The sequence below is a fragment of the Cydia splendana genome, chromosome 11 (assembly GCF_910591565.1).
Source record: "Cydia splendana chromosome 11, ilCydSple1.2, whole genome shotgun sequence".
In the NCBI taxonomy this organism is placed as follows: domain Eukaryota; kingdom Metazoa; phylum Arthropoda; class Insecta; order Lepidoptera; family Tortricidae; genus Cydia; species Cydia splendana.
The window spans coordinates 13,373,765-13,389,347 of NC_085970.1; the positions used below are offsets into that span (position 1 = coordinate 13,373,765).

The following is a 15,583-nucleotide window of genomic DNA, read 5'->3' on the forward strand; positions in this document are numbered from 1 at the left end:
GAGACGTTATAGACGTTCAAGCTACTTACTTATAAAGCGACTAATCCAGGGCGATCAGTGCTACTGCGTAGATGTATTTAAAAAAAAAAGGAAGGTAAATAATATATTGACATCAGAAGTAATTTTTCGTAACTACCTACTTTTAATGCACTAAAAAATTCGTATTAAATAGCAGGTAAAACAATATCTTAATTATAAACGGCACCTGGGTGAATCAACTTTTAGAACACTGATTTCGTGAAAATCGATTATTCAAAAACCATGTTGATTTTTTTAACTTTTTTGTTTACAGGGGCATTATTAGTGAATGCAGTGGAAATGAGAGCGTTGAGTGTGATAAGGGAAAAGTGTGGACTGAATGTAGATGTAGTGACAAAAATTGAGAAAGGTATGTTGAGATGGTTTGGACATGTGGAAAGAATGAGTGAAAGAAGGCTAACAAAGAGAGTGTATAAGGGAAAGTGGAAGTGGGAGTTGGAAGGGGTAGACCTCGGCGGACTTTCTCTGATCAGATCGGGGAAATCCTGAAGAAAGGTCAGGTCAAGAGCACCCTAAACTGGCGAGCGTGTATGAGAAATGTTATGACAGTGAAGGAAGCGAAAGAGGTATGTCAGGATCGTAGCAAGTGGAAATCCGTGGTCTCTGCCTACCCCTCCGGGAAATAGGCGTGATTATATGTATGTATGTATGTATGCATGTATGTATTAGATCCATAAGTATTGAATTTACACATAAAAATTAAGAATGTTTTGGAAAACTCGATTTTTCTTTGCTAGTGAGTCTAGGGACACGAAATCAGCGTTCTATAAGTTGATTCACCCACCTACACATTACACCGAAACCGATATCAAAACGTTAAAAGGGAATCTGATTTAATAAAGATCAGTAGACGGCAAAGCCGGCATTTATCTCGGTAATTCATTCACAGCGAGTTTACCCGAGCAACATCGCGAACAAGAGTAACGACCTATACGGAATTACGATTGTCGGGGCATTCGGCTTAGCGCGGCTTTTGAGCATCCTTATTACGCTTTAATTAATATCCTTTGACTAATTTATATTAAATTCTATTTTAGTTTAAGTTTCGTAATTCATTCAAATTTTATTGTAGATTCAAATGGATAATATAAAAATATACATAATGCCTGCTGTACATATTTTTGATGAAAATCTTCCAAACAGTAGACAATATTTTGTCGAATACTGATCTGTCTGGCCGAAACACAAAATTAAAACACCTTTTGAACATCATGTATCATGTTGAAACACATAAATGAGCTTCTGCTGCTCACCTGACTGACCGTCAAAAGGTTATTAGAGATAGAAATTTGAAACTGTCTCATAATCTAGTTGATCATACATATCCGTCAGCGATTGTTTATTTAAAACGTTTATAATTTAGATTATTTAGATGTTTAACTAAAGGAAAACTACCTTATTGTGTATTTACTTACTTAATCATACACAACACATGCAAACAAATACAAATATCGGTTCCGTTATGGGATTGTAATACGATTTGTCTCAAGTAGTCGAGCAATTCGTGTGACACTCATTGACAATCCATTTTTATTGAAGCACGCGCCCAATACTGGTGAATCACGTCGCACGACAATTTAAACCAAACGGTTCATTGTCTTTGAGCCGTCTTTGGTCTAAAAATAAAACCGTTTACTTGTATTTTCTTGTTTAAATAGATTGCTGCCATTTATTCGTTATTAACTGTATAAGTACCTACTCCATCTTAATAATGTCGTATTTATTGACTTGTGGAGTCTGTCTTATTACGGTGATATAAATTTAAAATAACCCTTTAGAGTCAAAAGGTCAGCGCAAATAGCCACAAAAATAAACTAGTATTTCTGTTTCCCATACAGTAGTATCATGGACATAACTGGACAATATTAACTAAGCATTCATATTTATGATTGCCTATAGAATAAAATACTAGGTACTTAAAGTAAAAACTTGTAGCCTTGAGCTGGTTTGGTTAAATCTTAATCATTTAATTTAAAAATATAAGTACATACATGTCATATTCTTATCTGAAATGTTAAATTATCTCCGTATATTCGAAGCCATCGACCATTTTACTACAGAAAATATATATTTCATTTGGACGTCTTTAAAAAGCATTAAAAGAGCTTAGCGAATACACATGTGATGTAACGTGCTAACGTACCTATTGCGATACCAAAGGCCTATTTATTTCAGTCATTGACCGAGGAAACTTTAATTTAAAACAGCGAGGCAACAAATTATTTGCCCTCTTGTTAGGTTTTACACAAAAAAACATAGCACATTGCACAACGATATAGCTTTTACGTAAAAGTTATTACAAAAAGAAGTCTGAACAGTAAAATATGTAGTAACAACTCGATGAAAGAACTTAAGCGTCAATTAAACTTGTCAAAACGACAGCAGTGACATGACTGCCGTATCCACTTTTCTGATACATTTAAACTTAAATAGATATCTGATAGTGATAGCCAAGCAATCTACCGACATAATGTCAAGTGAAATAGGCTCTCAGAACTCGCTTATAACCCAGTAGTAGCAGTAGTTGTATTCTAACCCATTTAAGAAGACTGGGTTAGAAACTCAGGTTTCCGAAAACATTTCCAGATTTATGTTATGAGTATGAGTTAATCAGGGGATAAGTAAAAAACTACAGACACGCTCATAACGAATAGAATAGAATTACACATACAAGAAGATAACACAGAAAAAATTATAAAATGTAAGTAACAGGGTTTTCTACAACTAAACAAGAAAATAACAACTGTGAATTACCTACACCGATTCTTTTCATTCAAATATTACTAAGGGCGAAGCCATACGATACGAGCGTAACTTTTTGAGTTGTGAGTTTTGAGTCGCGTAATTTCGGTCGGGTAACTGCGACATCGATTTCATACAAAACTCTGTTTCATTTGATTACGAAATTACGCGACTAAAAAAATTACGCTCGTCTGGCTTCACCCTAAAATTCTACAAGATAACCGATTATTCATCAGTCGGCATTGTTTGCAAATTCACAAAGCTTCATCAGATCTAATAAAAGTTTCCTTATACGCGGTCATTCCTCACCATAGTTGACTGAACAGCCGCCCAAGGTCCCCGAGGTCGTCGCTCTCGTACTGCCACCGCTTGCTCCGCCAGCCCATTGTCAGGGCTTATCACTCCTTATCATGTCGGTATCGGGTTATCAACTTATCAACTGACGATTTGCAAGGCGATGTGTTTGATTGTCAATGTGTTGGTGATTGTTTATGATTGTAGATTATTAAATTATTATGGGAAGAAATCATCGATTATATGTGACACTATATTAAATAATTAAACGTAAATAATAGAAAAAGCTTACACAAGTTGACCTTGTACCACAACAACTTCATTAGGGCACTAACGGAGAAAATACATAATAGATAGTTACGTAGGTAAATACACTCATCTAGATAACATCTATATCACAGGAACAAAATTCGTGTTCATTACACATAAATAAATGCCTATACGGGTATTCGAATCCAAGACCAATATCTTTGTAGGTAGTCGGCAGTATATTAAAACTTATTGAAGTAATTCTAATATTCGGAGGAGCATTATAGAATTAAATGTATAGTAATCGAATAATAACCGAGGCCGTTTAATACCAGTATCGAATAATAAGCTAATAGTAGAAACTATTCCCCGATTCTGGCCCCACCTCTCAGTGGTCACCGATCCTGACCCCAGGGCCGATCCACCGCCCCGCTGAACCTAAAAAAAAAAAAAAAAAAAAAAAAAAAAAAAAAAAAAAAAAAAAATAGCCCCCCATTTGAATTGATTGCGCTAGGTCTCAGCAGTGCCCGGCGCCTCCTTCAGGTACTTACGAAATACGCTAATTAAACAATACACCTTGCTCACCACGGTAACAATAGGCTTATCGACCCTTTTCTATTGTTCGATCTCGACTCGGGCGCGTTATTGTGTTACCGAGTATACTACCTGGATGGACCCTTCACCCACCGACGTCTTCATTCATGCCTTCTTTATGTGTGTATTATACTGTAGGTGTTTGTGATAGGTATTAGCGATAGGTATTTGCAATAGGTATTACCGATAGGTATTTGCAAAAGGTACTTATTTGCGATTCATTATCTTATTATCTTACAACCTCTTGGAGCTATTTCGATTTATAAGGAATACAGTTCTAACCTAACCTAACCTAATTAGAATTTACACAAGTAATCCGTCGGTAGCCTAAACTAACCTAAACCTTCTTTTACCAAACCTAACTTGACCAAACCTAACTAAAATCAACCTAACTTCTCATTTCAAACTAACCTGCTTTCACCTAGTCTTCGTTCAAGTTATGTTTTAACCTAAATACCTAAACTTCTTACCTATCCAAACTAAAGCATCCTACATATCGTATACATACTTACCTATATTGTGCATATTGTATTGTGTTATTTTATTTAGTTTTACCTATTTCTAACTCATTATTTTTGTCTGCGATAAATGCAATTCTACCTAATGTAGCCTTTTTTATTCTTAAACTTAGTATGTAAGTATGTCTCATTATCTAATACTATATGTTTATTTTCACATACATTTTTATGTTCTTTGTAACACGATAGAAAGTAAACTCGTAGCTACTTGTTTCTTTGTATTATTAAAATAATAACTAGGCGTGTGAGGCATTTCTTGTGCACTTGTTTTCATTGTTATAACAGCTTAATTGCTTTATTGATAGACGTCTATTATATTTTATGCTGACAATGGATTATTATGTGGATATAATTTGGGTTTGAGTACAGGGAGCGTCTGTTTAGATGAACTTGTTGAGACATGTTACTTTGTATGATTTTAAAAAAATAACGAGACGTGTCAACTGGTTTCAACATGATTTAGTCTAATACGTCGGCATTTCTTGTGTGTTGGTATTCATTGTTATAACAGCATAATTGCTTTATTGGTAGACATCTATTATATTTTATACTGACAATGGATTTATTGTTTCCTATTATGCTTTTGAATTTGGGTTTTAGTAAAGAGAGCGTCTGTATTAGATGAACCTGTTGAGACATGATTTGAACGATACTGTATCCTGCTCACTATCACAGTATAAAAGCCGAAGAGAAATGGCTTTGAGTAAGTATTACTGTCGTGGCAGTCCTCTGTATCAGAGCTCCTTGTATCTACTGCAGTATATAGAAATATAGTGTTAATTCAACAGTGAAGTGTTTAAGTGTTTATAGAAAGACCCAACAATGGATGTAAGTATGTCTTTTATTACCGTAACTTACTTTGTTTTGTTTTCACTTGTGTTCTTTGTGTTTTAATTATCAAGATTGTAGACAGTGTGTAAATTATTGTTTTATATTGTTTCAGTTCACTGAAAATACTTTCAAGAACTATTACTACCCGGATGATAATAAAGACGAATCAAGCGATGAAGAGGGTACGCTTGGTCTCAAAGTTAAACAAGCCATCGCAAAGAAACGTTCAGGAAACAATATCGATAGCTTCTTTGAACGACCTAAAAAGCAGTCTAAAGTTGTGAAACGGTCTTCAAATGTGAGCAAAAGTTCACCAGACGGTGTTGCAAACTTGTCATCCGGACAAGACGACGGGGCCTATGCATCACATTTGATTAAAATCGAGATATATGATATGCATAAAATCAAAAACGTCCCACCCATGGAACACTGGAAGCATGCGGACTTCAGATTGAAATATTTTGCGTTGGAAGACGATTTGGAGCTACAAAATACGCGAAATATTATTTATAACATAACAAAGCAATTAGCTTCTAAGGACAGTAGTGTGAAATATTTTATAGATAATAAGAAACAGTGATAGTTATAATTATTAATGATAGTAGTAGCTTAATGATTGTGTTAACGTATTTCTCATTTTTTACCTCTCCTTAAGTACATTTTCCATGTAACAGATTTTTTTGTGTCGTCTCGTTTTTTAAGTAACAAAGAATGTTAAGAAATATTTTGTAAATAATAAGATAAAAAAAAAATGTGTGGTTTAAAAGGTCTTTGTATTATATGAAAAAATAAAAAATCTTATTTAAGTACACATATTATTTTATTTCACAAAAAATGTTTTAAACATATTCCTTAATATAAGGTCATTACATACAGAATTATCAGAAAACAAACTTAGCATATCTGTCATAGTTTTTCCATGATATTTAAAATACAAATAAACTAGACAATATTCACCACAAACTGAAGTAAAATGGTTTTGAAGAGGTTTATTGTTATAAAACCACTGTCTGGTGTTTCTTTTTAAAAATAAGTTATGGTAACCTGAAGGTTTCCGTCCGAAGGAATCAAAATATTCTCCTATACCAGTAACATCAATGTGTATGGCAACCCAGTGAGAGCCTGGTTTCGTGTCAGGGTCCAAATTACTAACAATAAAGACAGGTAGATCGACCCAAATAGGTATTTTGTTAGCAGCAAAAACATTTGATTCAAAAAGTGGGTTTAATTTCTTCATACAAAATTGAATCTCATTAGTATCCATAATTACTTAATTAATAACAATTTATGTCTTGATGATGCTGCAAACAATGACTACAACAAAATAAAGTAAACGAAAGAAAACATTGTATTTATATAATTATGTTATTCAACTATTATAATCTACAGACACATCACGGTTTTTGTTTATTTCAATAATGTTGTCAAATTCTGCATACACGATACAATTAATGGTGCTAGTTAGAGCCGAATCAAAGCGTACTTCTATCCGAACACTTCCATGTCTAACAAGATTCCAGTGTGAAGTTGAACTAGCAGATAAATCAGGGGTTAAATCAAAACATAACAAACAATATCCTCCACCATAATCTGTTCTACTTATTCCATTACCTTCGTTGTGAAAATGAATACCAGTTCCAGAAAATAAGGTGTGATATGCCGCCGCTATTAAACCAGAACTAAATGACGGTTGTAATGTTTTAGAAGGAATTTCATGACCATCTACAAACAAACTAAATGAATTCATATTATAATTTTGAAAATTAAATGGATTCAAAGCTAAATTTCCATTAAAACCTGAATTTGATACAAATCCAATAATACAGCGTTTAGGAATTTGCCCGAGAAATATATTATCCAATGTTTTACCCTGGACCCCTGTTGGTATTGTGAGAACCTTAACTTCTGCTCTCGTAATGGGGTACTTCGCAGTCGTTGTTGCCAATACTTTTTGATGGGCTAACAAAACGCTAGGATTGATTTTTGTTCTTCTAACAATGAGACTAGCATCTGTTATTTGTACTTTAAGTTTTTTATCTTGATGACAAATTAAATTAAATGATTCTTTTGATCGGACTAACTTAATACGCAATTCAACACCATTTATCAAGAATTTCTCTTGGTTAAATATATCGCCATGCAAATGTCCAATCATTTCCACTTCCTTACTCTCTTTGATAAATTCTAGTCTTTTCTGAAATCCTTTGTTGTTGGCGTCAACGGTATCCATAAAACCTGGGGTATCCTCATACCACAACCCACAAGTAAGATGGGTTTTTTTGGCTGCCGGTCCATAGTTGAGAAGATTTTCCATATAAGCACGGTAAGCATATGTATTGTTTGGGGGTGATATGAGTTTTTGATTTAAATATACATCAAGTTGGTTGAAAAGGGAATGTAGCCAGTTATTGGTGGGTCCAACTCCGGCATCTGCTTTTAATTTTGTCCCATCTTGATTCAATACTTTAGCAGTAATATGTAACATTGTGTGTGATAGATCAATGTAGTCATCTCCTGATCCAGGTACTTGAAATTCAATGGGGCCATCATCACTTAAAGATGAAATTGGTTTGTAATGAATCCAATGTCCGCTTTCAATACTTGTTTGAGTTGATGGAAGGGCAAATATATCTAATTCAGATTTTGCACATTCACATGAATGACTGTGTAGAAATGACATTATTTAACTTGAAAATATATCGTTATTTTTATTATTATTTCTACTTCCTCTTCGTCGCGATGCTTTTCGAGTAATGAGTGGTTCTCTTCTTTTATTCGACATTTTATACCCAGATCCTGACATGAGAGAATCAATTTTTTCATCAGCCTTTCTTTTTAGGTTAGCGCTCGCTTCCTTAAATCGTGATCGAATGGAACTATCCATAGGACGAGAATTTACCATATCAGTTAACAAACCAACCCCTGCCCCTAAGGTTTCTTTTCCAATGGTTTTTAAACCGCTAGATAACAAAGGGAGCACTGATCTAAATAGTCCACCCAAAAAACTGCCTATACCATGTCCTCGTTGATATGGAACTCCCTTATAGACAATACCTATCCCAGAGCCGGCTTGGTGTGAATAATAATGTTCGTAAGGACAAGAGACTGACGATCTGTTGTAAATCATTTTACTCGTTGAAAGTGTAGCTTCACGCAAGAAGATCCAAATTGAAATGGTACTCTGACACCAGTCGTTGTTCTTATATCTATTTCAATGGTATCGAACTCTCTTCGTAAAACTGGTACATAATGAGCGGGTGAGAAGATGTGAGTTTTATAAGCTCCATAAATGAACTTAGTTGGATCTAAAGGTATTATTCTGAGTAATGAAGTAATAACATCTCCGACTACTTGTGGGTGTATTATATCAGTATAAACAAATATTTGAGATGGTAAACCTAAATATAAATTTGCAGGGCTTTTTCCTAATGTATTTTGTTTTAAATTTGTTTTCGGTTTAAAACCCAATTGCAGACTTAGTATCGGAGTTGTAATGATAGATGTTATTTCTTTATTTGTTGTTGCTATTCCAACCAGTTTTGTTAATCCATCATATCGAAATTTCACGTTATTTTTTAACTGTGGGTTTTCATTAAACGCTTGAAGAAAATGATCTATATTATCATATGTAGTGGCTGGTATATGAGTTTTTATATCTACTATTTTTGTAGTTTTGTCGGTGGGTGATAACACCTTTTTCTTTAAATAAATGATGTTTTCGTGCTCTTGAACATTATACATGGAACAAGGATATTGAAATTCCACCAACCCAACTACCCATTCTCCATCCAATTTAATGGTCTTTGGTAATTTAGTTAAGAAATGTGCAGTCGTGTTATCCGTGTAGTAATCTGATGAACTATTACTTAACAAAGTTAGATAAAAACTATTTTCACTCATATTTTCTTTAAGTTTGATTCAGGTATCCAAGAATTAAATTTATTAGGATAACCTTGCCACTTAACTAGTATTTCCTTTCTGCCAGCAACTCGACGCGAGCGTATTATTTTATCAATTTTATACTCGTTGGAGGGGAGGTAAGTTACCTTTTGTAATTCTTTAGAATAAAATGTACCAATGATGGGTTCACCTTCTAAATCCTTTATTGTATAAACAACTCGTGGCGATCTGTTAATAATCGAATCAATAATAAATATTTCATCACTCCAATTACTTTCATAACCTTTTTGAAACACATGCTTATATTTAGTGATTCTAACATGATCACCTACATTTAGTTTTTTAGTTTCTAATGAAATTTGCCTATCTTTTTTGCGATCATATAAATTACACCAAACAGTCATAATATTATTAGAGCTAACATCAACTGGGCGCATTTTAATGCTAGAATGATAGCTATGGTTGTAAGAATGTAGAAGATCTTGTAATATATTTGTGTAGTTATATGTATTCTTATGAGTGAAGTAACGCCACATTTTCATTTTAAGTGTTCTTTGAAACCTTTCTACTATACTTGCTTTAATGTCGGGGTTATTAGTGGTATAATAATTAATATTTTTGCTCTTAAAGTAATCTCTAACCGCCTTTGAAACAAATTCTATACCTTTATCAGATTGGATGTGACGGGGAACAGAGCTGGCTTCAGTAAATATGCTTTCAAAACATTGTTTAACAGTTGCTGAATCCTTCTTCTTCATGGCTCTTGCAAAAGCATATTTACTGAACACATCAATAACACAAAGAATATATTTATACCCATCATTATATTGACTATAAGTACTCATATCACTTAAATCAGCTTGCCAAAGTTCATTAAAGTTCGAGAGAATGTATTTATTTCTAGTAAATCGTCTATGAATAGGTTTATGCAGCGTGTGCGTATCTTGAGATTGTAACCATTTTTTCACTTCCTCTTTGTTCATTTGACCTTTCATTTCCTTTGATAAATTATTTAAACTGCTATAGCCAGCTGGATTAGAGACGTCATAATAGATTCTGTTAATATCTAATAAGGAGTCCATCTTTCCCACTCTATTTTCTTTCCGGATCGCTTTTGCTCCCGTGTAGCAAGAGGCGTAGAAGTATTATTATCTTTATCTGTTGAGGCTCTCGTCTTCACAGATGTGGAGGGGGTAAAGGGTTCAATCAAAGGAGTACCATTAATAAATGCTAAATTTGTAGGATTACCTATGCATGACCTAGGAACTTCGATATCTTTTAAAAGTAAAGCAAACACTTCCCATCCAATTGGCTTAGGACGTTTAAGACATCTAACGGTGTCGCTTACCAAATCAGTAATATTACTATTTTGAATGGTTTGGTTATTTATAACAACTTCACCAGTCTGTTTCCACCAAATTTTCGGTTTACTTGAAACAATGTAATCTAACAACGTTCGAGCTTTTTTTTCATAAGATTTAGGTAATATGTTTATAATTTTTGACGGACTAATTGGCATTAGTTCTTGATTTATTTCGCCAGGTGGTGTATTAAACGATGACGGTGTGGCTGCTTCAGTTACATTATCTGTAACTGACTCATTATTTTCAATCTCCTCCTTTTTGTTCACTTTTGTTTTTATAATATCATTACTTTCGTTGATGACTTGATCTACCCCCTCCATCACGATGGGTATTCTAAACGGTTTTCGATCTGTTTCAATAAAATGTAGAAATCTTTGTAATGCTTGAGAATATAACGTCCACTTTTCGCGATCATTCATTTTACTTTTAAGGATTTTTTGCATTTCTCCATCTAGCCGAGATGAGGAATTTTCGGGTGGACTCTCATTCCTTTTCAGCCTTTCAATAAAATCTGATTCAACTAATAACATTTTTTTTGTGTTTTCCATTTTGTTTATGATAAAGAGTTCACTAAAGCACTTAAAACTGCACCTAAAATAATAGGTAGAAATGCACCTCCTTTTTGAACTATAACAGTTTTTCTTATTTTATGTTTCCCTTTCGAAACTAATTTTCTTAAAATATCTTTATATTTTTTTAGTTTCGTCTTTTCTTTTTTTTCTAATGGAATTTTCCCATTTAGGACGTTATAAATGCACTCACAAATAATGTTGATCTCTTCATCGTCACAAGATTTAAGTAATGCAGTACGATATTTGGGTTTAAGCAACTGCAATGCTTCAAGTAAATGTTTATATGTGTTTACTCTTGCATGCATCATGTAGAACTGACTAAAATATGGTGATTTTTATCATATTTAAACCCCTTTTTAGGTACATACACTGTGCAATGCCCATCAAACGGAAATATTTTTGTTTTAAAACGGCATATGTCATTTGTATTTTGTTTCAGGTCAATCATGAGGTAACCATGAGCCTCCTTTGTAGCATCTTTGTAGGCTTCGTCCACAAACTTTGAGTTTTCTGGGTAAACTTGTCGTGACAGGTAGCGTATTTGAGTTTTATCCCTGGGATTTTTAAAAAATACAATGTAGCTTGTATTCAATGAAATATCACGTTGACCTCTACCTTGATGAAATACGTTTTGTGTAATATAAAAAACACTTAAGTTTCTATGATGACTACCTTTCGTAAAAATGTCAACGATTCGTCCATCTGATTCTCTCATCAAATCATCTATAATAAGAAGTTTAGGTTTCTTCCCATCAAACATTGAAAAATCTGGTATTCCTTGACTATAATTTACATTTTCCAGATTGTAGAGAGGTTGCATTTCATCATAACACCAAATAATTTCATCAAATTCAACATTACATATCTCTTTGGAGTTATTCAAAAAGTTTGTAACAAATTGCGTTTTACCACACCCACTAGGACCTGCGACAATGGTGGTGAAAGGATGATAAAAGTGAATCATTATTAAATATCGTAATCTATGTGTATGTGTGTATGTGTGTGGGTGAGTGTTGATATGTTAACGGATGGACTTTAAATGGTAATATTCAGAAAGATGATTACTATTTAAACAACTCAGATATAGTAGACAAAAAAACAAAACAAAATGATTACGTAAATTTTTTTTTATTATTTATGATCACACTTTTAACATTATTTTTTTTGTTTCATATTTACAAAAATACCTTAAAAGATACAATAAAATAAAATTCATACATTTTTTTACATGTTTACAAGTAATACCTTAAAAAATATACAATGTACAAACAATAATTTGGAATTCGAATGTTCTGTGTGATTATATTACAACTTTGAAACTTTTTCATTATTGCGGTATTTTATAATGACCCCACGCTAGAGTGTCAGAAGAGTTTTCTAATAAGTACCGTTTTGTATCTTCATGCGATAATGATATTTTATTTATTTTTTGAGTGAATATTATATGTTTTATAGACTTAAATCTTAGCATTTGAGCGCGTTGCAAATTTTTATTAAATAAACACGTTTTGTAATTGTCAAGAGTAAATTTTTTTGTAACACATTTATTGACTCCTTTGGCTTTTGATAAAACACCGTATTTTTCGGTTTTCTCATCATTCTCGTCATATTTTTCAACATCTAAGGTATACATTTTAGATCTCAGACCTACAAACTCTTTTAAAATTCTACCATTATTTTCATCTTTGAAAAACCCTAATCGCTTTTTATTTATTAACGGCAAATCATATTTATTGTTAGGAGGATAGTCAGATGTATCAAAATATAAATTAAGATCTGATTTTATATCTGCGTAATAATTTTCCGTGAAAATTTGATATACTAAGCTATCAGTATCTGTATAAAGAAGCTTAAGATTGTCTGGATATTTGGTTTTCATGTAGCTATAGTGAAAGTCATACATCAAAGTTTTCGATATATCTAATACGCAAAATCCCAGATAAATCGGTTTATTATAAAATATTTTAGTTTTATTCAATTGAACGGCCACTAAATTCTCAGAGAATATGGATAAACTATGGAACTCAGGTTTCGCTATCAAAGATTGAACCCCCTGCGTTTTTCCTCGATTTTCCCAGTGATTTAATAATTTGACATTTACGCGTTTTGCAACATTTTCCATGGTTTTACCGAACACTGAATTATTCATTAGTTTAAAGAAATCTTTTTCAAAATCGGATGATGCCTGTGATCGCATGTGGGTGTTCAAATCTATGTAACTTTTTAACCACATAGACTGCTGAAATTTAAGAATGCGATGGATTTTACTCAATTTCAAACCATTCTTCAAACACTGTTTTAGATTTCTATAATGAATGACATAATTCGTTTTTATATTTAAATTAGGAATTAATTTTTTTTCTTTGGAATTACCCAAACAAACGTTTTCAGGACAAAATGGCAAATCTGAATGAGAGTCATGCAACTCGTTAGGGTATTCGAGATCAACTTCTAAAATTAAACCATGATCAGCGTCATCAGATATATTAAAGTCAGTATCTGTATTAACCCATTCAAATTTACCGGTAGGAAGACATTGAGACATAGCCCACCCGTAAAGGTTATTTGCATCAAAGTACATAAGAAATGACGATGGGATATTTTGATTATAATCTTCCAAAAAAATATTATTAGCCTTCGCGTATCTATTACTACATTGTGATATGCCACCTCGAATATTTTTTGATATAAAAGCTATTTTATCGATATCAGTTAGGAGTTCTAGTTTTATTTTTGTAGTTCTTAACATTGCATCCCAACTTAATCCCGGAGCAGTATAATAATGAGCGGGGTCTAATCCATACGTCTTAAGACAAAGGTTTCTAAAATTTTCAAATATATCAGTTAGTAATAGAACATCAGTTTTTAAATATAAATCAGAATAATCACCCATATTTTTGCATTGAAAATGAGACCAAACATCTTTTGCGTGATCATAATCCTCTTCTGAGATGTGACTATCAGACAAGGAACTAAAGAAATCATCTTTAGAGGGAAGAGCTGTTAAGTTTAAAGAATCGTATGATGACATGTGTTCATAGGGATAGACACCCTTTCGTAATAAGCGTTTAAAATCCTCCTCGCATGAAAAATTCAATTTTAATTCATGAAATTGTTCAGGCAACAAGTTTTTTGCCAATTTGTCAAGACTACTGGACATAAATTTAAGTGAATCGACAAATCTCAATTTAATTGTGCGATTATTTATTTGTAAGCTCTTAGAAAATGAAATGTATTTCTCTTTGTTCTCTGGGATCAGTTCAATGTCGCCTTCCGCCAAACCAAGCCCATGCACTATAAAATGACTATCATAGTTACACAAATTATGGAAAAATACAGGTACAAAATTAGGTGCCCTGTATTTTTCAGAACAAAATGTATGTGTCACTCCTTCATAAAGACCAGTATGGTAATTATAGGAAATGACTGAATCCTCGTTTAAATTTTTATCACAAATATAACATGTACTACTCTGAGCAATATGCACATTATTTGCATTAGATAAAGGCAATGGAGTTTTTACAAAAGTATTTCTCCTACAAATGGCCTTTAAGTCTTGTTCCATATACTTCATAAATTCCTGGGTGCAATTTTTGCCTTTATATGTTCTGTACACTGACAATTTATCATTATAAGAACATTTAATGTAGTATCCAAAACTATATACCTCATGTTTTTGTACATTTGTTGTTGAGGATGTAGTAGGATTAATTGTACCTGTTTGAATCGGGTTTAGAAAGGCCTCGAAATCAGCATAAATAACAAAAGGTACCCTTAATTTACGTTCATAATTATCGAAAGTAAGTATATTGGAGGAAACGTTTTCATTGAACCAGTTTTTCTTTTTATCCTGTTCTGAAGGTAAATGTGTACAAACATGGAAACAATCGTTTCTTTGATGATTCATTAAATTGTTGCGAGTTGTAAAGTTCGACAAACAACCATCACAAATATGTGCAGCATGCTGTGTATTTGATAATTGTTTAGATACTAACCTAGATAAATTTTTGATATAGCAATAATGCCCCTTACTGTCTTTGGATATGTACAATAAATTCAAGTGGGTAGCTTTTTTGCACTTTGTTAAGTGTAATGGGCCTACTACGTCATGTTTTTTACTTTTCGAATTGTATTCAAGACCAAAAACGTTTATACTTATATCATTCATTTTTTCAAATTTTTGAATATCTCCAACCTTAAGTGGGAAAGTTAAATTTCTAAAATTTAATTTATTTTTATGCGCTATATACGATTTCGCAGTGTTTGAACGATGACTTGTAGGTGGATACAAGCCTGACAATACAGCCCATCTAAAACATTCATGATCATTATTTTTTACATTAATAACTGCTTTTCTGTTCTGAATATCACGTGGTAATTCGATATAGGAAGAACCACGCAATGGATTAAATTTGTTTACATTGACATCTAGATAGTTAAATTTTACTAAACTCCATCCACTGTCTTTTCTCTCAAAGTT

At 32.9% G+C, this 15,583-nt stretch overlaps 1 protein-coding gene and 1 long non-coding RNA gene across 2 annotated transcripts in view; one reads left to right on the forward strand and one right to left on the reverse strand.

The window, feature by feature from the left end:
* Nucleotides 1–15,583, forward strand: part of LOC134794976 (uncharacterized) — a 746,430-nt gene that overhangs the window by 366,003 nt on the left and 364,844 nt on the right. The window lies entirely within an intron of this gene.
* LOC134794884 (AF4/FMR2 family member lilli) overlaps nucleotides 1–15,583 on the reverse strand; it is a 321,915-nt gene that overhangs the window by 176,796 nt on the left and 129,536 nt on the right. The gene's annotated exons all lie outside the window — the stretch shown is intronic.